This window comes from Patagioenas fasciata, chromosome 17 (assembly GCF_037038585.1).
Source record: "Patagioenas fasciata isolate bPatFas1 chromosome 17, bPatFas1.hap1, whole genome shotgun sequence".
NCBI classification, from domain to species: domain Eukaryota; kingdom Metazoa; phylum Chordata; class Aves; order Columbiformes; family Columbidae; genus Patagioenas; species Patagioenas fasciata.
This window is the reverse complement of record NC_092536.1, coordinates 12,043,779-12,071,428: the sequence shown is the minus strand read 5'-3', so window position 1 is coordinate 12,071,428 and position 27,650 is coordinate 12,043,779. Positions and strand designations below refer to the sequence as shown.

General features: G+C 42.7%; 1 long non-coding RNA gene across 1 annotated transcript; it reads left to right on the top strand.

The window, feature by feature from the left end:
* The first annotated feature begins 6,647 nt into the window (after positions 1-6,647).
* On the top strand, positions 6,648-26,757 carry LOC136109319 (uncharacterized). Its single transcript, XR_010652474.2, has 5 exons — positions 6,648-7,014; positions 12,340-12,443; positions 22,917-23,078; positions 24,665-24,764; positions 26,363-26,757. It is a non-coding gene; the product is annotated as an uncharacterized lncRNA (long non-coding RNA).
* The last annotated feature ends 893 nt before the right edge of the window (positions 26,758-27,650 follow it).

Sequence of the window (27,650 nt, the reverse complement as noted above, 5' to 3'; positions counted from 1 at the left end):
AAGCCGATTGATCTGGCAAGCTGCAGCCTCAGCAGAGACCGACCGCATCTCCGTAGATCCTCCACTTCTTCCATTTCTTCTTTAAAACAAGTAGGTGTCTTTGTGGAGGGGTATTCAGGAGGGAGTCAGGCAATAAAGTTAAATAATATTTTAATTGTGTTTGCTTCTGTAGCTTTATGAGTGTGTATATGTGGGCTTGGCTAAGAGATGTGAGGCCAGATTATACACTCAAACTACTGTAAATTTTTAACTTTCTGCTGAAAAACACAAGTGGCTCCAGATTCGCCTCACTGTAAATTACGCACAATCCCACCTGCAGCATTCTAAGAGCTAACTAGACCAAGACATTGTTCCGAACAAAACCTTGAAATAACGAAGTACTTACCTTAAATTTAGATTTCAAGCCCAGCCATGACTCTAAATACAGACAATCAAGCTGCATAACTTTGTCGTGGGTGCCACGTTTTGGATTTTGGTCCCCGAGATACTTTAACATAGTAAGGACAAAGCCCACTAATCCAAAGATAGCACAGTGTTAAAACAAAACAAAGCTGGGCTGTAATCCTGAAGATTATAGTTTCAGGAGAAAGATTTAATGTCATCTCAGGGTGGTTGCCTTTTTTTTGTTGTTTGTTTGCTTTCAGGCAAACTTCAAAGTGCCTCATTAGATGCCTTCAGAAGTCATGAAGATGAAATGAATAAGAAGTGATTCAGGCAAATTGTTGATTCTGGAGAAGGGTTTTAAAAAACACCACCACAAAAGCAAAACCCCTAGGGATAACTGTAATTGCATATCTGAAGAGTATTTCAGCGCTGTCTGCCAACCCTGCTTAGCCGAGCCACCTTTTCTTCATCCCGAGAAGGGCTGATCCTTTTTGTCCTGGCTTCTCAAACATCAGTCTAAATTTTCCTTGACTGTCTAAATTTCCCTTGACTGTGTCAGAGTGACTGAGCCTCACAGACTTCCTGTGGGGAGAACTTTATGCTACAGAGTAAATTTGCTGAGGAGAGATATAGTCAATATCTGGTTTTTAAAGTGTGTAGGAATCCAGACAATTTCATAGCTGCAGAGGAAAAAATGATTATTTTTTAAATTCCATTTGTTACTTTGAACAGTCCTGGGATAGGATGAGAGAAAGAAAAGGAGCAGAAAAGAGAGATTCTCTGTGATTGATGCTTTCCTTATTGTCAGGAATTAAATCCTGAGGTCATGCTGCACAGTGAGCACTGTTTTTCGGGAGAACGTTCTCGTTCAGGTTTAACTGAGCCCAGCCCTCCTTGGCACATCTGTTCTTTTGTAAAGCCACAGGTACCACAAAGTCTCCGCTGTGTGACCCTGTTCCTTGAGCTGGCTGTGTCAGCAGGGGGATCTGTTTATCCTGCTGAATTGGGACTAGTGGGGAAGGAGGAGCTCCTAAGCCAGGCTTTTTGTGACATGATGCTGTGCAATACTGGGCTGCTGCTCCAGCTGGCCTGCAAAGCTCTTGATGATGCTGCTGCCAACAGAGAGGGGACACAGGCACCAAAGGTTGAGTGGGACACGCTTCGTAGCTCTTCCCAGTGTTTCCTGACCCTGTGTGTTTGTGTATGTGTCCCAATGGAGTGAGAAGGGCTACGGTGGAAACAAGAGGGCAGATGGATGCCTCCTCCTTTTCTTGCCTGGGTTAGGCTGGTACCCAGCTGCATTTCTTCTTCCTGACCACCCTGGTTACTGTGATGAGAACTCCCCTGTTTTCTTTGGCATCTGCTGTCTCACCAGTGCCTTTGAGTCTTTAAAACAGAATCGTTTAGGTTGGAGGAGACCCTCAGGATCATCGAGTGCAACCATAACCTGATTGTAGCACTAACCCATGTCCCTAAGAACCTCATCTGAATGCCTTTTAAACCCCTCTGTGGATGGCGACTCCACCACTGCCCTGGGTAGCCTGTTCCAAATAATAAAGAGCAGAAGAAAAGTAGAAGATGAGCAGAAGAAAAGTAGGGAAGCTGGTATGGTGGTTTTAATTGTTTTTTATGTTTGTGGGTTTTTTTTCTTGGTGCAGTCAACTTTCTCATATGTACAAGGAGTATGTGAAATTCAACATTGGCTGAGGACAGAAGTTCCGCCTGTCTTAGAATCATTTCAGTTAGAAGAGACCCTCAGGATCATCGAGTCCAACCATAACCTGACTCTAGCACTAAACCATGTCCCTAAGAACCTCATCTTTATGCCTTTTAAACCCCTCCAGGGATGGTGACTCCACCACTTCCACCGTTTCAGAACCTTTTTCATGAAGAATGTTTTCCTAATACCCAATCTGAACCTTCCCCAGCACAACCTGAGGCCGTTTGCTCATGTCCTATCATTTGTACTTGGGAGAAGAGGCCAAAATGTCACACACCTACATACAAGCTTTTCTAATCTTCATTTTTCTTTTAGTGGAAAGGTAGTTGTACTCCAGTTACAGCGATCAATTGGAATTAAAAAAGGTAAGTTTAATAGGGTGATACCTTTTATGATGCTGATACACATGAGAAAAACCAGACACGCTTTCAGGCTCTGAGTCCCGTGTGAGGTGACGTCTCCGGTTGGTGGGTGCCAGCCAGGGTGCCAGTACCAGGCACAGCCAGACGGTGCTGCTCTGGCCCTTGTGTTCCAGGGGAAAGTGCAGGAGAGAAAACCGTGGAAAACAGGCGCTAGGGAAAGAACGATTTGTTCCAAAACATTGGCTTTGTAACAGGGTCATCTCTAAATTGTGGGATTTCCTGTTTGCTCAATGGCAGGCTTTCTCTTTCAGGTTACAGATGGCAATAATTTTATTACAGCTCACTGTAAGCTTCTTTCGAAGCCCAGATTTGCAGCCTTTGCACAGATATCTTCAGCTTGCTTGTGTTTTAAGTTGTATCCTTCAGTGCTGTCCTGTGGAGCTGTGCTTTAATTTCCTTTGGGGTCTGGAAGTGGTGAGATCATGATAGTTTTAGGGGAAAAGCATCAGACACATTAACGGATTCTTTTCATGCTGGTGTATGTTTGTTCTGGATAACCGGGGAAGTAAAGCTTAAGTAAAGAAAACTGGAAAAAAAGTAATTTTAACCACAAGGAACCTGATCCTGCATCTTGCACGTTTTGTGAATTCATGGACTTGACTGGGCATTGTCAATGTTCAGGAAATATGGGGTTTAGGCTACAGCTGGTCAGGATTTTCTTTTTTAACAGTTTTGCTTCAGGAAACACCCATTAATGGGTCATCTTTGCCAAGAATGTGGTTGGGGAACACTGTCAGGGTAGTCCCTCCTGTCCAGGCTCTTCTAGCTAAAACAAGAGACTTGAACCAGAATATTACAGTGTTAACAGCCTCGTGTTGGGAGAGTTTACCTGCCCTGTTGAAGATCCCAGTCAGGTCACAGGTCTGAAACACGCAGTGACAATTTTCCACATGAGTGCCTTGAGTACCTGGATATCTTAGTCTCTTACTGTTTGATCCTTTGAAAGCTGTTGATAAATGAAGAGGAGAAAGGTAACTGCAAAATTAGTGAGTTAACACTGTTTTGTGCCCGGCTGTAGTGAGGTAGACTCTGGGATCTGCTGAGCTGTCCAAGTGGTACGGACACCTTTGGTGAAGCTGTTGCCTGGGGCTGGCACCATCCTGCACAGGACTTCACCAGTCCGTGGGGAACTTCTCATCCGCTCCAGCATTTCCTCATTACATTTTTAATGAGGGAAGATTAATTTTTCGTAACGGGGGAGTGAATCTTCCACTAACTCAGCTTGAAATTTATCAATGGTGGAAAGCTTCAGGAGCTCTGAATGTGGCATTTCAAAGATGTCTGTTGTTGAACGTGCTGGGAACATTTTGTCTTGATGCTGAGATTAGCAAATGAGATTCTAGTCCTTGACTGGCATTATTAGGTGCTATTGTAACAATAATGAAAAGAAGATGATTAAAATCTGCCTACTAGTGGTGAGGGATGATGTTACTATATAGTGATATAGAAGTGGCATTCCGAGCTTCTTGCACTCTCCACCGATGTGAGCACAGTATTTAAAATATATCTCTCTATTGCAAAGTAAAATGGAATTTTCAGAAGAGGCAAAGTATGTAATTGCTGTTTTTATTTTCACTGATGAAATAGCTGACTTCTTTTCACATGGAACCGATGCTTTCCATGGAAATTTTGTCTGTGTTAACTAAGCTTCAGCCTATTTTTGGCAGCAATTAAAAGCATTCAAGAGATGCCTGTCACTTCAGCTCACATATTTCCACAGGGTACTTTATTTGTGTTTTATGAAAGAAACAGAAAACCCAGCAATATGGCTTCTGCTTAACTTTAACTATCTCGCACCTTGAGGCAGCAAGTGACAAGCGATTTTTCTTCATTGGAAGCTGTTCTTCCCGCTATCACAGCATGGAGCTGCTGATAGGATTTTCACAAGAAAAATAATAGCACCTAGCATTCGCTAGCACCCGCTGCCCAGCCTTCTTAAAGTGCTTTTGACAAATATTTATTAGGATTCATGGCTATGAAATTGGTAAAATTTTATTGAACTGGTTGTATAAATTAGAAAGCTGATCGTTGTCTCTCTAATACTCAAAAGTAGCGCTAATTCAGAATGTCAGCATTTCTGAAGGCTTAATTGGAGGGATCGGGGTCCTGATGTTCAGAGCATATCAGTTACTACTTTCTTCAGAAAGTGCTTATTGCTGAAAATTGAAGAGTTGGGCCCATGGTTTTCCAGAATTGAGAATGAGCTGAGAAGCCTTTGCTGCAGGAAGTTTGTGTCTAGTAATTGCTCAAAGGGACAACAGGCTCGTATAGTAGTTAAGCGGAGAATAAAACCAGGATCTATTTTAATTACAGGATTCTCATTCAAATACTTGTGAAGCTTGTTGAATACATCTCTGTGTGGATTATGTGGGAGGAAGTATGGAATGTATGTGTGGTATCTTTGATAAAATTGAGCTTGCTGTGTGGGTATAGCCTAAAAAAACCTTAGATCAAGGGTTGCAACTATGTTAAGCTCATCTGATGTATGACGTACCCAGCTTCTAAAGTGGGTTTACTGCAACAACCAATACTTTGAGCTTCCAGCAAAATTCCTCCTTCCCATGCAGAGACCAGACCCAGTTTCCCTAGATACTGTACAAACAGGGGAAAAAACCCCACACCCCGAGACAATCCCTGTCTTCAGTTCTTTCTGGTTCTTTGGAATCACATTGCTGCTGATCCAGACTATGGGAAGCATAAAAATCCCAAAAGGAAATGGTTCATCTCTGAGCAGGGAAATTCTCTTCACTACAATAACAACTGGATGCCAGAGTTTAGAATAAGGTCCTCTGCACAGCAAGGCCATATGCCAGTTTTAATAAAATATATAAGTGTAATTTATGCAGTATTTCTGTTAATCATACTCTCTGCTTAAGATATCCATTAAAGCCCATCATATTAATTTAATTGAAAAATTCTGTGGGAATTGTATTAGATTTTTTTCGCCATTAAATTAATATTACAGCCTTTAAATAGAATTTCTGGGCACGCATTGTTGTTCACGGAATTATTATGCAAATGGATATCTGCTATCTGCCTTTTTTGGATCTGACCACTGTAACTTTTCTCTTTCTTTTGCCCTCTGTCTACTCCCTCCTCCCCAGCCTATGTTTAATTATCCTCTTCCCTTGGATTTCTGGGGTCATTAACGTGATGCTTTCTGGGGCTTGTCGCAGGACAGTTGTTATTTGTCTGTCAGTTTGGGCCTCTCTGAATTAATCTGTTAATTAATTAAGGTACGGAGGCTGCAAAGTGTGATTCCCCGGGTAGCAGCCTGGCCTTATGGTGAGGGAAAGAGCAACCCACTTCACGCAGTGGCTGGGGAGAGGTGAAATGAGATTAAAGTTGGTCAGGACTGACCTTTAATGGGCCAGTTTGGAGGCAAAGCGAGTGCTGTGCCCAGGGCTCGGGTGGTGGCTTTGCAGATCTAGCACTAAAAACCTTCATGGGTTTAGCGCATCTAGTAGGTGTCAAGTAGAAACCAAACTGTGGATGCCTCACTGCAGGTCACATTCAAGATGAGCAAACCCTTGCAGTTCTTAGATTAACTAAACAAGACAATTCCTTTTGTCCTCATGAGCCTTCAGCTTCCCCCATTTTCTCTTTCTTCCCTTGGACTTCAGCTTTTGCTGGAGCTGTTTCTGCACGGGGCGATACTGATTTACCCAGCAGCGATGGAGCCGGAGCCCTTTAAGAAGTTGGGGCATTATCCAAGTAGCTGCTGAATCTGAGAGTCGTGACTTGTGTGTGCCGGAGCGCCGAGGGAACAGCTTGTGCCCACATTCAGAGGAACAGGTGCCGCTGCACAACTGGGGACGCCATGGACACGGGCACAAGGAAACAGCAGCTTGCTCAGCTCTGGTTAGATATTGTTCCATAACCTGATACAGGCCATGGGCTGCACTGTGGGGTTGTGCTTATTAGCTGTCCACCTGCCCGACACCCTCCCCCATCCTTTCCTAATTAAACAGTGAGCTCAGGTTTCCCAGTTTGGATCCACAGAATCAGGAAAGGAGATGGCTCTGGCTCCTGTCCTGTCATCCAGACACAGCCTAAAAAGAGCAGGGCAGTGCTCACTACAGCCTGTGGCCCAGAATCAGAGACGTGCATGGAGTAGGATTGCATCTAATCCAATAGCCGCAGCACTCTGTTGTTGAGCTTGCAGGTCAATGTGTTTTTCTTTTTTGTTTTCTCTACAAAAGTGCAAGTCCTTGCCTTCATGGTTATTTTTGCATAACAGCTGTGTTTCCGGTGAGCAGCTGGGGGAGCCGCCTGACTCAGCAAATCTCCTGCCTTGGCAGTCAAGAAGAGCGCTCAAGCAAGACTTGGAACGCTGCGGGCAAAACCGTGGGTCCCCTCGGCTGCTTCTGCAACCCGGGAAGAGAGAGAGATGCTCCTTCGCGTGGATAGAGGTGTTTCAATTCAAGTGACGTGAATCATTTGCTCTGGGGAGCACGCCCACAAAAAAGGAGCAAATGCATTGTGTGTGTAAGTTGTTAACGTCTGTCAAAGTACCGAATTGCGTAAAAGGAACCTGATCCAAGGCTGGGGTGCTGTAGGGAACAAGAGCCTCTTTCAGAAGGAGCAGAGAGCATTCGGTGCTCGCCGGATTAGCCTTACAGAACAAACCGAGCCGTTTTTATACTTGAGTCCTGTGACAATGTGCGACGTCTCATAAGTATCTTGAGTCACCTTTTCCAGACAGGTTCATCGTAGCCTTTGCATGGGGCAGCATTGGCCTCTCCACATGTGTTAGTGATTTGGAGGATGTTTACAGCTGCGCAGCTGGGCCGGGCTTAGAGGATGGATAAGAACTGGTGAGAGAGGAGGCTGGGAAGACACTTTTGCCTAGTGGTTTGAGTAATGGAATAAGAATAGAAAGATTGTATTACCAGCTCTGCTTTTGACCTTGGACAAGTAAACTCTCTCTGCCTCTCTCTGTTTTCTGCCATTTGTCTGCAATGTCTGTTTTGACTACAGTTGTGCGATATAAATGTGGTCCCTCTTCATGTGATTGTGTAGTGTCTAACAGGCAAAAACTGAGTTGATGGAGAACTTTTCGGTACTACTATGCTACATTTAAGTAACAAAAAAATGTAAAAATTAATTTGTTTTCTAAAACACAGTGGGACTCGCATGAATAGCAAAATACCAGTTAAATTGAGGAGGAATTAAATTTCTGGTGTTATTTGAGTCCGCTGTAATAAATGCACTAAAATTCCAGTCGCAGTGAGGTTGTTGGCGGCAGCAGGAAGGGAACTTTCCTTGTAAGCATGAGAATTTGACTGTTTCACAGGGTAACAGTTTTAATTGATTGGATTTTCTGGCAGCGTCTCTGTTTGGAATTGAGTCTCGTGGCAGCTGCCCGAGTTTGTAGGTGATGTAGAAGGGTGAGAAAACTCTTCTTTTCCCCTGGGAGCCTCCCCTGACCTGCGTAGCTATTTGTCTTTAGGCGTTCTGCCTGTTGTAGAGTCCAGGTGTACCTCCCGCTCCAGGCAGGACAGACAGAATTCCAAATCTGGCGCGGAAGGGCTGTTGTGTGTCCCCATGCAGGCGCTGCGGCTGGTGGGTCTCTTCCCTTGTCTTGCCTCGGAACCAGGCACAGGCGTCGTCAGGGTTTGCAGGTTAAAAAAAAAAGAGGTTGAGGTTCAATATGATTCACTTCAGCCAGCTTCAGAATAACATTTGCCTCTGTGGGTAGCAGTGACTCTTTACACACTTGATTGCTCCATTTCCTTCCTACCCCTCAGCAGACTCTTTTTTTTGGGCCAACTCCCACAGAACTCGCAGGAGCACAGGAAGCCTTTTGCTGCGTGGGGACTTGAGCCCTTTCACGTGCTCTTGTATCATTTGTGAAATTAGATGCACATGTAGCCTCAGTACTAAGTGTGCCAGTCCTCTGTTGAAAAACCGGTTATTTAAAATCCAAACCACCATAGTCAATCCATATGTGCGTGTATGCTCGTGTGTATTTATATATATATGTGCAGAGGGAGTGAGTGCTTTGTCATAATTTGGGTTGACTCAGCGGGGTTTGTAACCAGTATTACTTCTCACAGTGCTGCTGCACATTTGAATGTCTAAATAAATAACCAGCATGATCTGCTACACACAGACTTGCTGAGCCTTATCCTATGGCTACACAACTGGTATCGTTAAGAACAAAGGTTTCAGAGGGTCTTCTCAATTCATCTGTTTGTCCTCTGCTGTCACAGACGGTGCCATCTCATATACAATCTGAAAGCTAAATACTTTCATTTGCCCTTATTTTGTGAGGAAGAATAAAGGGCCTCTTCTCTGACCTCCTGTGCACGTTGGACTGAGAAAGCCCTGATAGGTGGCTCATAGGATCTTAAAAAGTGTCATCAGGGCTGCACCATTTCACTGCCTTGTCCTCCGGCTCCGTAACTATTCTGAACAGCCTCTTCAAGATAAGTCCTGTTTGTTGAAGGAGTAGAAACCTGTTGATTAATCCAGGTTTTTATTTTATATATCATAAGCATCACGGCTTTTCTGCGCATTATGCTGATGTTTTTGTGCTCACAGATCTTTAGATTAATCATTTATATTTAAAAATAATTTTGATTGAGTATTTAATCTGACAAATTAACTACTATATTGAAGAAGTTCATCTCCACAACTGAGGCTGGCATTTAGAAAATCAGTGTAGTAAGTTTACTCGCTGTTTACCAGCTGAGTATTCCAGGAATGACTCGTCTGCGGGTGCTTTAGAGCACAGGCGGTTGGGCTCCAAGCCCCAAACCAGTCTGTCTGGGTTGAGCAGAAAGGCGAAGGGCGCAGCTGAGTTCGGGGTGAGAGAATGGGAGGCCTAAGCCAGCAAGGTATTTAATGGGACTGTTCCTGTGTCGTTCTCTCCAGTTAACAGGAAGAGGTTAGAAACTTGGCTCCTAGTCGGGAAAGGTGTCCTTTCTTTTCCTTTCCTTGCCTTTCACCCCTGTTAAGGGAGAGGCAGCTTCCTTTACATTTTATATATGTTTGCATGTACATGTCTGTGCATTGCTGGGCATGTTGTTGAAGCATCCCGCATACGGGATTTCTAAAACCTACACTTCCAGAAACTTGTGCATTCTTAAACCTGCTCCTAAGCGCAGTTAACACATGAAATTTTAGTCTGCTTTTCCTGAAGTTCTGGCTCTTTCAGCTCAAATCCAGGATTTGATCAGAAGCCCAGGGTGGGCCGCTCAGTCCGTGCTCTACTTCCTTTTTTCTGTAGGATCTCCCACCTCCTGCTCCCTACTGCTCCCTAGCATTTTAGCTGAATACTTAAATCCCTCGTTGCTTTCCCCTTGATCTCATTTCTCACAGAATCACAGAATCCCAGAATGTGAGGGGTTGAAGGGCCCTGGAAAGCTCATCCAGGTCAATCCCCCCATGCAGCAGGAACACCCAGCTGAGGTTCCACAGGAAGGTGTCCAGGCGGGTTTGAATGTCTGCAGAGAAGGAGACTCCACAACCTCCCTGGGCAGCCTGGGCCAGGCTCTGCCACCCTCACTGGGAACAAGTTTCTTCTCACATTTAAGTGGAACCTCTTGTGTTCCAGTTTGAACCCATTGCCCCTTGTCCTATCACTGGTTGTCACTGAGAAGAGCCTGGGTCCATCCTCCCGACACTCACTCTTTAATACACACTACCTGTCCTGGGATTATTTTACTGCATGAACAGCATTTCCCCCCACCTGTCAGTGCCAGGGCCCTTTAAGACAAGGCAGTTGTCCATAAATAAAAAGCAGGTAGAGAGGGTACGAGGATTCACACCAGTGGAAACAATAGAGGTGGTGGGTGCTGGAACCTGCTCTGTGATCTGCTTTACCCTCCTGCCTTGAGCATTGTGGCTTTAGCAACATCTTTGTCCTCTGAAAGCCTTCGCCTGCGTAACACAATAAATAATGCCTCGGAGCAATGTGACCTGTGGCAAGCAGTAAGTGATGACACCGTCAGACATACACAACTGTTGAAACAACCCGGCTGTAATCATCATGCTGTACCCACGGAAAGACATTGGCAAATGAGATTCCATTTTCACATTGGTCTGTGCCGAGCATGTAAATTTTCAGCAGGACAACCAGCATTAGGGATGTGTAATTGATTGTCTGAATTATAATAAACAAGCTGTGACAGGTGATCATCCATCATATTCCTACTGTGTGTTCCAGCACCGCTGTGAGATGGAGGGAGAGAGAGCTGGGACATAAATGAGGAAAATGAAAAGCCAGGGTCACACAGATAGAGAAGAGGAGGTAATAGAAAAAAGGGGACTGCAACCATGAGAAAAACAAACAAACAAACAGATGAAAAAGACTAATTTCTGTGATTTGCTACGAATTTTATTGAATTAAAAAGTCCCTTCTACTGTTACTGCCCTTGCGAACTGTAGGACTTGCTGCAGTGACTGGTATTTGGAGCTGGGCATGCTAAGAAATAAATACAGAGAAGAAGAAAGCATGAAGGAGGAGCTGTGATTAGAGCAGAACCAATTACAACAAAGTGTGTGTGTTTGAGAGAAGGAGGATTCCAGCTTCGCTGCCTTCTTCAGGCTTGGACGCTTTAGTTCACAATGGGATGATCAAAACCACTATCAGGTTTTTATGGTCATGCTGAAGAGAATGCTGACGCCTTAGTGTTGTAAAAACCTGTGGCTGACCGTGATGCTATTTCAGATTCAAAGTGATCTGAATGATGGTTCTTTAATAAGGGGGGGAAACAGGGGTCTAGAGCATTACTGGTCACACAGTGTGAAGACGTTGAAAAAAAGCTGGGGAAATGGTGTTTCTGAATAGGTTGGTCAGTGCTATTTTTCTGAATTTTTCCAAGCGTACCTAATGCAAATCAGTGTGGGGCTTTCCCACCCTCTTCACTGAAGATGATGAGGCAGCTATGGGAATAATTTGCCCCTTTAATATACCCACTTTCTTTTGTTTTACTTGTTGTCTATGCAGTATGAATGAGCAGAGGTGGGGTTTTATTTTCTTTTTATTTTTTTCCCCAAAATATGTGAAATTTTGAATCTCTCCGACTTGCTCATGGACAGTTTTATGCCATGTTTTACAATCACACAAACTGTAATTGTCATGGTATTGTTTGTCTTTGCTGTTTGATCAAATGCTCAAATGTTTCCCCTACAGGCTTTTGCCCATAAATGTTCGAAATTTAGCCTGCAAACACGATAGGCACCAGAATTTGTGGTTTAAGTGCTTATGTAAAATGAATGGGAACACAACTGGTGCAAATTCACCTAAATTAGTTAGAAGAATGGAGTAAACACGGTGAAAATTCTTAAAATTATTGTGAAATTTTTGCGAGAATGATATAAAAAAATCTTTAAAGTTGGACTAATTTTTAATTTGATCAAATAGCCATTGAAATGGGTTTATTACCGTGGCTTTAGCTTTAAGATTAAGCCTCTTTCCGGGAGGTAAAAATGATTCCACCCTTTTTGTGTAGTGACTGATGCTGGTGACATGTCCCCTCCCGACACTTCTCTGCCCCCATGGCAAATTTCAGTCCTGTCTGACCGAAATCCCGGGATCGGTGAAGCGGTGGCCATATGTTCCTTGAATTCTTTAGCAGGAATTTGATTTAGGCTTCCAAGTTCTCCCTGTGAACAGAAGTGGTGGAGGGGAAGGCACCATTAGTTTATGGAAGCGGGAACAAACCCTTTCTTGAGCAGTACAAATGAGGGTGGGAATGGAAAAGCCTTGTAGTGAAGCAGGAGATGTTCTGGGCAGAGACTTTCTGGATCCAGGACAGAATATTTACCTTCTCACCATTTGCTTGTTTTATTTTGTGACTCAAGGAGCTGGTGCGGTTGGAGACGGAGTGAGAAATCCCCGAGGAGGCTTTATCTGCGAAGGGAAACGGGAGATGGCTCGGGCTGGGAAGCTGCTGTGGGCTTTGACTGTAAGTAACTGCTGCTGGCACAGCGGGGGTTTATTTTGGCCCAGACCTGCCCTGGGAACAGCAGAGAAGCTAACGCTCTTGGAATTCTCTCCCTTTACGATTCACTCAGCAACTTGGCTTCAAAAGAGTATTTAAAAAAATAAAAAGAAGCAGGAAATGGATCCAAATATTGAAGCCAAGGTTTGTATGTGAAACTGTGAGGAGGAGATTAAAGACCCAACAACCCCGATCTCCCTGACCAGAAAATTTAAAGGGGGCTGGAAGGAAGGGCTTGTGTACAGATGGAGAGAGATGAACATTTGGGGGCAGCGGCTTCTATTCTGAAGAGCTTGTTCAGCCCTGTGTGAAATATGCTTGTGATCCCTGACAAGGGAGTAACCTCCTTCCCCAGCGAACACACGGAATTTGCAGTGTCTGTGGCAGAAAAGGACTGCGAGGCTGGAGGGGAAGAAGCAGCAAAAGCCGTTCAGTCTGCGTGTTTCTGATCATGCAGATTTTTGTTGTTCCCGTCAGTGCTGCTGCCCTTTCCCCAGGGCTGCCCTCTCGCTTCCCTTTCCACAGGCTGTGGTGTCCTTGGCTTTCGTGTTCGTCTCACATGTAGGAGGTGAACCAGTGTTTGAGACAGCAATGAATCTGGCGGTGGCGTGAACAAAGCACACCGTAGGATGAAAGTCACCCGGTGCATAACGATTAAAACTGGTTCAGGTTCAAACATCAGACGCAGGATTTTTGATTTATTTTAATTCCCGCAAAGCTGTTGGGTCAGTTCACATTGGGCATAGTTTAGTCCATGTGAAAGAGATGTAAAATACAATTTTCAGTATGGATATTATGTGTTATATTATGTGTTTTTATCCTAGAAGACAAATTATTTATCTTAAATACCCATTTCAGAACATAATTCACAAACCCATGGCAAATGCTGGAACCTTCAGGTTATGTATGAACCAAACTGGATAGGTTTTGTTACTGTTGTAATGGTTTGTGGAAGAGCAACATTGAGGAACATTACTATAACCAGGGTTATTTGCAATTCCAGACATTCTTGCAAACACGGTCACTTTTTTCTTTGTCCCAAGCCAGATCATCTGTTAAACTGGACATGACAATATTTTTCTCCTTTTTTTGTTTTAATGTAAACAGAACTGAACACAGAGCAGAAATTCTCTGCAGCCTTCAGATATCCGATTTTTCACTTGACCTTTATAAAAAGTCAATTTGTGCTTTGTTTCTTTAACATGAAATCTAAAATGCCCTCCGGTCACTTCCTCGCAGTATTCATTTTTGACCATAAGCAAAGCAATTTTGCATTTGCTCTTTTCAGGAACAACTAATGCTCAGGAGACAGGGGATTAATTTCTGCTTTTTTGTTTATACTGGAGAGTTCGATTGCAAAGATCTGGTGTCACCACCGTAATATCATTCGCTTTGCAGTTAACCGCGTATTGCAAAACATCAATGCAAGCTCAATTAGAGAGAGAGAATGGATAACTGTAGCTTGAACAGAGACCGAAACCCCAGAGTTCTGATTTTGCATCTGTTGCCGTCAAAAACAAGTTAGACGAGTTACTTTGGCCAAAAGTGGCAGCTCAGTGAGGGTGACTCACGCTTTGGAGATCCCCCACCAATGAGTCTGAATTTTTGGAACAGGAAAATACCCACATTTCCAACTGGTGGGTCGCAGGAGCTGTGGCAGGTCTGCAGAGCTCCTTTGTTATGTGGGACAGGTTGAAAAGGAGTGCGTATGGAGCGTCCTCTGAATTAATTTGCTTACGTTTCACCAAAAATCACAAGAGGGTTTTTTCGTAGCATTTTTAGATATTCTGCCTCCAGAGGTTCAGTGGGAGGTTCAAACCCACTGATATTGTGGCTTTAAAAAATTCTATGTAAGTAAATCTCATTAACTTCTTTGGCAGTCCGTCAGTGACTTCAAAAGTCGTGTGGTGTGGAAAACCCTTTTAAAAGAGTGCTGCCGCACTGGGTCTCACCGGGTAAGTTCTCCTGCACCATGAGAGGACTTCCCAGCTAGCACCTAGGCTTGAAGGCACATGTCTCCTGACCTTGTTCTTCGTACCGCACCCACAGTGCATATTTTTGGACACAAGTATGCATGCCTTATCATGCCAGCTGTTGCTTAAGTGTTCACATGAAACTCTGTGTTTCCAAAGAAGATGCCACAGTCTATAAATGTTGGGGAAGATTCACAGTTTCCTGTCAATATCAGGCACCCAGTTTCTTGCTGAGTGTAAATTTAAATACATTAGTACATGTCACTGGGTTGAAACCCCATCATGGTGTGGGTGATTGGGTGTGGGTGGCATTTATTTCCTGGCTGAGCCAGTGTTTGTAATTTCAATGCTTCTTGGAGGCTTTAGTGTCATGGTTTAGCCCCAGCCAGCAACTAGGACCATGTGTCGCCTGCTCACCCCTCCCTAGCACTGCCCTTGGTGGAATGGGGAGGAGAATCGAGACACAAAAGGTAAAATTGGTGAGTTGGGATAAAAACAGTTTAACAGAGCAGCAAAGAGAGGTAACAACAGCAATAATAGCAGTTAAGGAACGTACAGAGCAAGGGATGCACAATGCAGTCGCTCACTCACCCAGAAGACAATCGCAAGCATCGGTCCCATACAGCTGGTCCCAGAACATCAGAGACCTGGACCATGCTTTGCTCAAACATGATTGCACTGCACCACTGGTCCAAGAAAACAAAGACCTGGGCATCAGGGAGTTCCTGTCCTCGCCAGCTCTCCAGTTCTATAGGGAGCATGAAGGTGCGGAGTATCCCCTTGGCCACTGGGGTCAGCTGTCCTGGCTGTGTCCCCTCCCAGCTGCCTGGGAAAATTAACTCTATCCTGGTGAAACGAGCGCACTTAGGCTGGAAAACAAGCAGAAGTGCATGAGTTGAATGTTATTTTGTACAGACATCTTTCACGTAACCATGATTTAATGACAGATTACATTTTTGGAAATGCAAATACTGTACAGTATCCCCTAATTGTCTAGTGTTCTAAAGATAAAGTTAACACAAAAAATCAGCCATACAGAATAAATTTAGTATCTCCTCTTTTCAAACGTTCTAATCTGTGATAATAAAATTTCTGCTGCTAGGGTATTTTATGTATTTTGTGACAGTATGAGGCATTTAAATTAAGACCTCAAAATGCTTTATCAACACAGATTTGTTAAGTCTTCCAAAACTCAGTGGAAGAAAGTGAGTGTTATTGCACTGGAAGGCTGCAATAGAGTTGGAAGGAGAAAAAACATCTAGGCCTCAAGATTCTGTGAATCCTTTACTTGAACCACAAGATCTTCCTTTCACATCTGTGGCTCAAAAAAAGAAGTGGTTTTTCTTCATTGTAAGGAGATGTAGTAATTAGAATATGGAAACAATCTGCGGCCTCTGAAACTGTACAGATGTCACTACTGCATTTTATAGTCACTTTGGGCTTTGTGGTTAACTGGAGATAGAATTTGAACTGTCCTGTTCCAAAAGCAAAGACTCTTAACGTTTAGGCTAAGAAAGGGCTCTGCGCTGGCTTTTTGCTGTAAAGGGCTTATGATGTTCACCCATGATAAGATACAATTCTGACCACTTAAACAATAGTGTGGCATTTATGTGCACACATATGAAGCATACAGCAGTAAGTTCCTGGACAGTATTTAGTAGCTCTTGACATCTGATTTATTAATCAGTCAATTCATTTAATGCAGCTTTGCGTGCAGAGTGATATGGCTTTATGTTGTATAATTTATTTCCCTTGGACAAAAGACTCATTGTCCCGGTTCACCAATGAGACCTTGTAAATGTGTGTGCGTTGCTCAAGCAACTTTTTTTTCTTCTTTCTGCTTTGGTTCCTGTTTTTCGCCATCTGCTTGACATTACTGTTTGCCTTGTGTGCCCACGGAACTTCCTGAATCATTGCAAACTCTGCTATCCAGCTCTTTTCTTCTGTCAACCTCTTCGTTCCAGTGTCACCCACTCACGATGCCAGGGAATAATAATGCACAGAAGTGCTAAAAAGTATCTTTGTTTACATGCTTTCAAAAGTGCCTTTGTGTTTGATCATAAGGATGCCATCTCAAAATTCATCAGACCTGAGAACCAGTAGCTAGAGTTCATTAGAAATCACTTGACTCTGTGTTGTTGGTGATCATGGGTGTAGCCCAGGAGGACATTATGCTCCTTAACATTTTTTTGAAGAACTGAACCCAGAAAGCCTCCTTTTGCTGCCAGATCTAGAGAGAAGAGTGACTTACCTGTACTTTTGTTAGGCTGGGTGATGGATCTGATCTTCCCAGCCTCGTCCATACAGAAATTTCTACTGACCTACCTCCCCATAGAGGTGCGATTCCAGTGCTTTAGCGGTCCCGGCGTATCTTACCATATGGATGTGCTTATTCAACGTAAAAACATTCACCAGGGGAGTTATTACAGCAGTAAGTCTATGTCATATTATATATATGATGTCTACGTTATATTATTACAGCAGTAAGTCTATGTCATACATATCCTTGAGGATATAAGGTCTTGAAGTGCTGAAAGCTTTAGGGAAGAAACAGTGGTGGCCAGCGAAGGGAAATAAGAAAGAAAAATTCTGTTACTCTAAGGAAAACCGGACTCCTGTATTTGGCCTTGCCTAAGCTAAAGAGTAAGTAGAGTGTTATCTCTCTATCTTAAGACAACTATGTATGTGTATCATCTTAGCTATGACTTTTTTTTTCCCCTCCAAAAGTGTGTTATTTGGATGGTATTTGAGGATTTTATCCATTCACCCGGATTTTGAGCAGCCCAGCAACCTGGTCAGGACAGCAGGTACTGCCACAAGCAACAGAGAAGATCTTGCCCATCCCAGATGTGCTGAGCTCCCTGTACGTGTGCTACAGAGCACACAAGCGTGTTATTTTTATTCAGGATTTCCCCAAAGTAAATACCCTACCTACCCTCTTCTGAACTCAGCTGAACTTTGCCAATGCCCAGAGGCTGCAGCCACACTTAAAACCGAGTTTCGTTGTTCGTCGGTGGAAAGAGCAGCAGAGCTGAGATTCTCAGTCGTGATGGGAACAGGAAGTTTTGTTTCGCTAGAACCACTGGCTGAAAGGAAGTGCTCTGGGATCGCTTTTTTTCTCCTTTCTCAGGAATTATGCCTTTCCATGGACTTGTCACCACCGGGCCAGCTGATTTACAGGATCCATATTCAGCCCCTGAGGGTTAAAGCAATAGACCTTTAAAACTTAACGTTAATACAAGAGCGACTACTATCCATCTTGCACTTTGAACCTGTGTAACTAGAGAAAGAGAAAGGAAAGGGAAACAGTCTTCTGGCAGTTTTTCCCATTCTATATTTTAAGTAGCAACTGTTTTTCAGATGAGAGTCTGGAATAGGGTAAATCCCTGGAGATTGTACAGAACACAGGTGAAGTGGCCAGGGTTGAATGAAAAAGATGATTTATTGTCTGTTTTTACAGTTCATTGTGCTACCATTTTATATGTGTACTTTATAAAATACCATATTTATTGTGAGCTGTTTTATATATAAATGCTGCTCATTTGTATCGCTCAGCAAAGGTCTGTTACAATTCTTAAAATAGCCAGATGTGTTCTTGTTCCAAAGAGTTCGCTATTTCTAAGTGTAAAAAGAAGTTTTAATTGCTTTCTATATCCCTGTTGTGGCTTCCTAGTCATTCTGGTCCGACTCTGTTCCTTCTTTGTGGATGGGTTCCAGGCAGTAGAACCGGAGCAGCTCAGGAAAGGCTGGATATCATTTCTGTGTAACAGCCTCAAATGTTTCTGCTGCTGGCCCTATATGGGGGTGATTAAAAGGGAAATCCCTCCATGTAGAAACCTTCAGGTGAGGAGAAGGAAATCATCACATTCTGCTTTTTTGTGCGTACATTACTGTGCCAAGAATATTACAAATAATACTACAGCAGGTAATAAGTCAACAAATCCACTTCCATCTGAGCTCATTGTCTGAAGCCCCTGGTTCCTCCAGCGTCAATAGGGAATCAGCCTGTTCCCACCAGAGCCCCTTTGGGGAGAGAAATGTTCGTGTCAGCGTCAGTCCTCGTCTCTGAAACAGCCCCAGCACCAGTGGACTAGAGTTCAAGTGTTACTCAAGCTGCCTGATTTCAAAGATGGTTCTGTCACTGTTGAGTTTCCTCCAAATCATAAGTACCTTCTGTTTCCAATTGTTTGTAAATTGTGCTGCCTTTTAATAGAAATGTTTTTTTCGTATCCACTTGTAGTAACGAACAGGGATGGCTAACCAGCAAGGAGAAGGGAGTGCATCCTCTGGTCGTGGAGGGGAGACAATTTTGTTGTCTATTATCAGGCTACACTGACATAATTTTCCGAACAAACAGTTTTCTGGTTTTGACAACTATAATCATCAGTAGGAAAAGATGTGAAAAAGAGAGCTTTTGGTGCACCCTCTTGAAGCTATTTCTTTTCTTTTCCAAGGATTCTTAGAAAACAGAAAAATGTTTTTCTTCCAGAATAAAAATATTGCTTTTTTCCCCTTTCTTTTCTGTAAGATTTGAAACGAACCCATTCACATCCATCTGTGTCTGTAAAAACAGCGAGGTTCCATAACCTTCATAAAATATCCCGGATTTCTTAGCTAAAGAAGCTCAGGACATAACTACAAAGCTCCATTATAATCTGGGAGTCTCTTCATTAAGAGGTTATTTGATATTAATTGCCTATTGATTCTGACAAATATTTTATAAGCAAGTTTCTGTCTCAAGTTAAATCACTGGTGCATTTGCAGAGACCTCTGTTAGAGCAAATGCCTGTGTGACCAGCACTACGGAGAATATTCTGGTGTTGTGTTACAGTACAGAGATGTAATTCAAGGGCATTTATGTGCAGGAATTGTCATTTTTGATCAGGCAGGGCAAAGATGCACAACGTGCTAAGTGGCAAGGAGGTGACAGTCCCTCAGTACCAAGCAGGGGACAGTCCGGGTGGCACGGGCTGGTGTCGTGTCAGGTAATTGCGGGTTGATTTGCCTCTGAGTCTGGGAGAAGCCTTAGAGGCAAAGCAGTTTCATAGAAAGAAAGCTGTTGGTAATAAGCAGAATTGGGTTTTAATGCGGTTCATACAGATAAAAACAAATCAAATTAGAGTCTAATTGGCATACACGGGGTGGAAAGAGAAGCAGAAAGCACAGAGCAGCAGTGGCTGTCCTGAGCTGGGAGGCTCAGCAAGCAGTGCTTACACAGCCAGCTTCCATTAAGATCCTATCCATAATACATGAGGTTTGGAAACCCCGGGGACTGGCCAACAAAAAGGGGAAGAATCCTCCCAACTCCCCTTCAGAAAGCAATGGGTACGCTGGCCCCGAAGGGCCCGTCTGGAGAGCACTTTGGGTGAGTAATGGTTGGCGCTGGCAGCCGAGGTGGTGGAGCACTAATGTACCGAAGTCTCTTCCACTGCGCTCCGACACTCCGCTGCTGTTCCAGGATCGCTGCGGAGAAACAAGGCTTGTTTTATCTCCTCAAGATTACTGCCGTTTGATTTTATTTTGAGCAGATTGCAGGAGGTAATCCCTGCCTTGAATTTTCTCTCAGGTTGAGAATACCAGTGTTCTACTGATTACTTGGTTAAACCCTTAAACCTTTAAATATTAACCCTTTGTTACTCTGGTGTGGGTCTAAAAAAATTAGCTATCTATTTCAGTAATTCTAAGGTTTAGAAGAATTCACATGAAGAGTTCTGATTCAAACTGTTGAAGTCCTAGGACAGAGCAGCTAGTCTGAAAATGCAGATTTGGACCTTTTTTTTGAGACACTGTGATTTGGTCCTTAAAAATTTGTGCGTCTTTTCAGCTGAAATTATGGACCAAACCTCGTGTAAGTCACTGCAGTCGTGTTTCTCATTTCTGATTTGTGAGGCCTATGGTTTTATTGAGTGTTCCAATTATGGTTTATACCTACATCAGAAAAAAACTATTTCTAACTTCTTTTCAGCACAAATGCAATATTGAAAAAGCAGAATTATTAACTGAAATCTCTTCCTCATTGGAGTTAGTTCTGCTAGAATGAAGCTGCAATATACAGTGACTGGAATGCCTGAATAAATGGAGCTCAGAACTAAGAAGGTGTTTCTCAGCTGTCCATGTTTTATCTTCTCAGTGGACTTTATACGGTACCATAGATCTGAGAGTGGCCTCCTGAGTCTTCACAAGGACTGTGGTAAATAACCTTTTCCATCGAAGAGGAGAGAGGATCTGTCAGTTTATGCATGTGCAATATATTTGCAGCAAACTACAGAGTTCTGGAGAATATAAAACCTGTGTCCCAGACACCACAAAGTTTCCAACTGCCTTACGCTTCGGCAGGCAACTGAGAACAGCTGAAACAGCAGGTATCAAAGCTGCAGTGCTTTGATTCCCTGGAATCAAACTCAGTGAAGTATTAATATAATAATATATTATATTATTAATATAATGGTGAATTCGCTTCTCAGGCCTGAGAAGTGTCAGTTCCTTCCAGTTTCCCAGCAAGACCTCCTGCAATCCTGCGTGGGATTCGGTTTGACAAGATTTGTGGAGATCTTCATGGTCTTGAACTGATAGAGTGTGCTCCGGGCTGAGACAAGCAGAAGGTACGGATCGCTAGTGGAGATTAATAACTTGAGAGAGGCTCTGCAAATAGTGTTGGTCCTTTTCTTGAAGCAAAAGCAGAAGTATGATTCTTTATCCAACTATAAAAGGGACCTGATGTTAGTCTTCAAGTACGTAAAAGGCTGATGGAAAGAGGAAGGGGATCTTGCTGCAGAGCAGGTGAAAGGACTGGATGACAAGGCTCTTCCAGGTTATGATTCAATGATTTTAGACTTGGGTATACCCTTGGGAAAAGTCCTGGGTTTATGGTGGCAGCGCATCATTTGTTCTGCCTGATTTCTACCATAGGCAGAGTGAGAGATGGCCAGGAGAGTTTATTCTTGTGCATCTTTCTTATTCTTGTGTATCTGTCCATTTAGACCCAAATGGAGAGCTCTTGCTCCATCCTGGAGTCCAAAGCACGACTCGGTGAGTTTGAAATGTCTGAAACCTAGAAAGGGCTGTTTCTAAACTGCTCAGATGACACATTTGGCCTGTTCCCATATTGGCACATGCTCTGTATGGTTCCTGAGAAGCCAAGGTAAATGCTGAGCAAGTCTTTCTCAAACTTCCTGCCAACACTTGGGACTGTGGCAGTAATCTTCAGTGAAGCACCGTCCATGCAAATGTGTTAGATTGCCAGAATACGCCAGGTAGTTCGAGTTGCAGTCAACTAAAATTACTATGTAAATAAGGGGTGCAATTAATTGTGCTTCCTTTTAACTACAATTTATTTCCCAATGCTTGCTTGTCAGTGTCATAGACGCAAGGGTCTGAAGAATATATGACCTGTTCTACCTATTTACATACCTGTAGGGTCCCATGTGACGTTTGGTTCATCTGGGAGGTAGTTTAATAATTCTTTTGCCTCAAGGGGGCTTCATTTAATACATTAAAGGAAAAGCTCCTGGGTTTTTGGTAGTCGTGGTTCTCTGTCTCTAATGACTTTCTCAGCCAGGCTGTGCATTTCTGCAGGGATTGTGTTACTTCCATAGCAGGTCACCCTGTAGCAGCAGCCACTGCAGCTGGTGGACACTGACCTGCCAGGTGACGTTAACATGAGGAAGTCAGTGACATTCCTAAACCACACTCTTGTTGCATGCGTGTCTCTCCTCTACAGCCACTCAAGCCAGGGATGAACAATAAGGACCATTTTCAGAACATGCCCAGATGTATGAAGACGTTCACTGAACATGGGTGTCTTTCAGATTATAATTGAGAAACCTGTAATCAAATTGTGTTTTTCTTCACGTCCAAAATATGTTCCAGACTTTCCCAGAAACGCCTCAGAAATCCTGAGGAAAAACCGAGTTCTGGTGGTATCTGTTAATGAGCTGAAAAAAAAAATAAAATGCTTCTTAAAATAATTTATTTTAAATTTTCTATCTCTCTGCAATCATTCAATAATGCTTCGTGCAGTCCTTAAAGATGTACATGTGTCAGGCCTGGGTTTTGCTCTGCTCCGAACACAAGGCATTAGGTCTATTTGTCATTATCACCACCTTTGCCTCTAGACACCGTGTTACAGCATTCGGGTTCTGCAGCTTCTGGAAGCTTTTCTGTTGTTGATGCTGTCGCTGGCTCTTTCAATGTGACATAACAATTTTTGCTTGCACCGACTCTGCGTACTGCCATTTGGAAACAGACCACCTAGGAGGAACAGATGTGAGTTTTAAACGATGAGAAGGTGTTAATTGATTCATTTTGAGCTTTCTCTTCCCTTTTATCCACCACATTGTCTGTACAGTTTGCCATAGATACTGAGAGAACATTGTAACAGGTTGGTGCTCCGATCTCTTGGTCTAAATTCTCTTATTTTGGCTACTGACCTGACAAACTCTGAGGGCTGTCGATGTCTTCACAGTTTCTGGAAGGTTTCAATACAAGGTGACGTACTGTGACATGGAAGATCAGTGCATCGTCACGTCGGCACATTCCCAGAGTCCTACGCAGGCAGCCTGAGAGGAATTGGAGGATCATGAAGAACAGCAAAAATAAAACTAGGCTCTTCTCAGACAGATTCAGGGTGAGTACAGGATCCTTTGCCCACTCCACATATGATTTTGCAGAAATCCCAGCGTTCAGCTTGTTTTAAAAGCAGAGAGATACTTGTCAGCAATTATTGCTGAGTTAGGGAGGTACGGTTAAGATAGTTCAACTTGTCTGCTGTGTCAGTGGTGATGATGGAAGAGCAGAAGGGTCAGCTGTAAGGTTGAAAAAGACCTTTGTATTTTAGATGCAGATAGTGAGGTTGCTCTTGCATAATGCTGCAAAATGGTTGAGTGTCCTTGGGTTTATATGCACTAATTCCACAATTATTACAGAAGAAAGAGCTGTGAATAATGGGATAAGAGGCCTCTATTATCACCAGGAATCATATTTGCTGTTGGCAGCATTTTTTTGTAGGCCTGCATGACAGAATCTTTCAATTTGAGCTCCCCTTGCTATTCAGGGGATTAACTGGTCTCCTCCTTCTGCACACTGTTGGTTTGCTCGTCAGCCATCTTTCATATTTATCTCTTTAATATTGTAACTGGTGCTGATTTTCTCTACAGGATCTTCATAGTCTTGGCAGTAGCCATGTCAAACATACTCTTTTTCTTGCAAAAGTCTGGTGTAAGATTCTCACTATGACTTCAAATTGGAGACTGGCAACAAATCCATTCAGGTGTTGACTCAGTTGGGTTGCTGGACTTTGTCTGCACAGCTGGGTAGAACCCCTGAGGAGTGATCTGGGTGGCCCAGGGAGACTAAAACATCCAGTGAACTTGCAAAATGCATAAACACACTGTATCCAGAACTGGTTTAATGTGTCAGGAATTTCCTTTAAATGCTACCATTATTTGTGTATAAAAATAATAGTAAACACGTGTCATTTTTGTAGGACCTAAACAAAATAATACCTTGTGCTCCGATGCCTGAGAGCCAGCAGAGGGAGTGAAAGTGAACTGCTGAACCACCTTGGGCGATGCAGAAATGGGGTACCAAGGAAAAAGCTTGTACACAAAAATATACACATCATATTCCTTTCTAGTCCCATTAGAAGTGAAGACTAAATAATCAGTCTGCCAAACAGAAAAATAGCACAGGAGTAACAAAAACCATTATAATTCCACGCTTCCAAGTGGGTATTAGCAACAATAACATTAAACAAAATTAAACCATAAAAAGGTACTCAAGAGTATCATATTCATAGTCAGCATGTAGAACCTGATGAGACTTGTGATATGTTCTCCCCATTCCAGATGCTTGCGTGAAGGAAGTGAAAAATCTGTGTGTTGCCCTTGGCTTGTTCAGATGGTTGCAGTGTTTATGTCTATAATATTATTCTTTCTCTCTCTCTTTCTCTCCTCCTCTCAGTAACTTACAGGTTGCAAACACTGTTTTGCTCAGTCACAGTGAAAGATGTTTAACGCATCTTCATTAATATACATGAAATGCTGTTACTGTTTTCTGCTGAGGACGTAACTGTGACTTTTCCATCTCGGGTCTCAGCTGCATGTGCGAGTGGGAGAGAACCAGAGGGAAAGGGAAGTGGAAAAGAGAGTTGTTTTGTGTACATATGTAGATAGCTCTAAAAAAAACCCAAACTGATCTTTTTTGTTCTTGTAGTATATATATTATATATCCAGAAGACACTCAACGCAAAGACTCAAGGCAAGCAGGGGAAGAAAGGGAGAACACTGGAGTTCAGAGCAGACGTAAGTGACAGGTAAGGAAAATGAGCCAAGTTTGTATTAAGGCCTTAATTCGTTTTGTGACATATTTAGATGTAGTAAATGATGAAAATCGGAGCTCTCGTTTCAAGGCCTACAGCCAGCTTTTAATCAATTTGGTGTATGTCACGTTTGAATGTAAGTCATGTTCTGGCTTCTTAATCAGAATTTCGTGTTGTAGAAAATCGAATGTCTTCTACGGACGTGAAACTGGAGTAGTGGCCTCTTTTCTTGCGTGACACATCACACTAGTATAGAAATGAGTGAGCGAGGTTCCTGTGTATCAGTATATTGGTAACGATGGAATCATAGAATGGTTTGGGTTGGAAGGGCCTTCAACGTCATCTGGTTCCAGACCCCTGCCACGGGCAGGGACGCCTTCCACTAGACCACTTCTCAAAACAGGAAAATGAGTACACCAGCAGGTTCAGTTTGAAATTATAGCAATATGGAAAGGATAAAGTATGTGATAAAAATAAAACCCATTTTTCAGTGGTACAGAGTCAAGAACGTTGACTTCTTCTGGAAAAAGATTGTATTCTTTTTCGTTTGCACTAGTCAGATCATACCCAGTGATTTCCTCCCTAAAATGTTTGCGTTGTAGTTTATGTACAAGTTCTAGTATAAGAAAGATTTTTACAAACTAGGGGAAATTCATATCAGCATCAACTCAGAGGATGAATATCTGGAGATTTGATTCATGAAAGAAATTGAAAGAGTGTTTTATGTACCGCTTGGAAGAGAAATGCAAGAGAGAAATGGTCTGATAATCTAAAATGTTTCAGAAAGTCACAAGCGCTGTTGGGTTGCAAAATAAAACCTGGAACATGCAGCATAAAACCCGAAAGAAAAACTCTGGGGAAAAACTATTAAAGATGATATGAAGGAGCGTTATTTCTCAAGGTGAAATGAGATGGTGAAATTTGTTCTTGACCATGAGTCACCATACAGAGGAGCACATTTCTAAGAAATAGTAGTACAGTCAATGACTAAGACTGAATAACATTCTTAGAATACACTAATTGCTGCACTGATCAGGATTAGGAACCAGATAGTCTCTTCAGAGGCTAATTTTTGTGATTGCATGGATTTGTTCACTATTTCAGTACAAGGCAGATAATATTTCATATTCTTGCAGCGCCTTTCACAAATGTTTTTAAATAGCTTTAATTAGTACTTAAAAATCCCCTTTGTGATCAACAAGTGCTCGGCTTCTTACACACAAACTGCTCAAGTGAGGTGAGTGTGAAATGCAGCTCTATGCATATGGGTCTTTGCATATGGGTCACCGCTGCCAAAAGAGAAATGCAACAGCACCTGATCTATCTAATAACTAACCCAGCCCCAACTGTATATATGAACTGTCCACCAAGGCCTGTCAGCAGATGGAAGAATTATCCAGCTAATAAATTTGCAAATTATTCTGATAAAAATACATTGAAGAATTTGACATACAATATGTGAAGAAAGTGGAATTAATTGGAAACTTCTGCTGAGCTGCAGGAGACATTTGTTCAGCTGTAGTTGACAGGGAAGGCATTTTCCCAGATGACACTTCATACGCATTGCTTAGTTCTTATTTTATATACTGCAGGTAAAATCCAGAGTCCTGTAGTGGAGAATGCCACGATTCGATACAGAAGTAGAGGATATCAGAATCTGAATCAGTGTTTGAAAAGAATCAAAGACTCTTTTGTCTACTTTGACACCTGATCCTCTGCAGCAAAGATTTCCACTTCCAATGAATAAAACTGCCGTAGGCCTTGTTTCCTCCTCCAAATATCCAGGGAGTAAATCTCTCCAATTGTTCCAAACTGCGTCGATGTATAACATCAGGAGGAATGTGCAGCAGAATGGATATAATGTGAAAAATCTACACGGCTGAAAATAAAAACTAAACAAGCCTCTGATCTGCACGCGTAATCCCACGGTGCAGCTGACCCAGAATTGTAATGCAAATATTGTAGTTCAATCAGGCTATTTTAAGACAGGATAGGAATGAGGCTTCTACTTTCCCCAGAAGGAATGTACATCATTGCCTCTTCTTTAATTTCCTTTTGATTAAAAAAATATTAGACTGTCTGAAGAGTGTGTGCTATCTTTTCTGTGTGTTGAGAGAAAGAGGAAAATCAAAAGGAATGAGAAATACAGGTGAACTTGTCAATTCAGGTTCACTGGGAAAAGCTTAGAACTTTTTGTTAGAGGCTTTTTACATGATTTAGTTTGGCTGCAGAGGAAATTCAATTCCTTTCCTTCTTTCTTTCTAAAATTCTGCAATCTACCACCGAGATTCTAGATAAGGAGGGAACAAGGGGGTCTGAGTTAAGTGTCTGTGCAATTCTTCCCTCACCAGTTGTTCCAGATTTATTTATGTAGCCATTACTTCAACATAAGTGACACGTGAAGTTTTGATGCCTGAAGTTCACTAAAGCCGAGCTTTAGCATTGCCCCATTTGTTGCAGCAAACCAGGTGACAAAACCTTTATCTTTGAACTTTTCTCAAGGTTTGCAAAACTATTTGCAAAATGAAAGAAGGTCTTGGAAAATTTCCAAATGGTTTGCTGTGTTTTTATTATTTAACTGATTGTGATGGCACTTCTCTGTGTATTCTTTTTCTGCTTTTGAGCCAAATGGGTTAGTTTGTTGCGCTTGACAAGTGACTTTTGAGCAGCTGCCAGCGCCTTTGGAAGGCTGATGGCTAAACCGACCCAGTCCCACGAGATTTGGCAGAAACCATTTTTACGGCTTTTCACATTCTCTAAAAAGCATTTGGGAAACGTCACTTGCAGAAAGCATCCTTTAAATGACTGTCCAGTACATGATGGGGAGAGGGGCTTTTCCTGACAACACAGGATCCCAGAATGTGAGGGGTGGAAGGGACC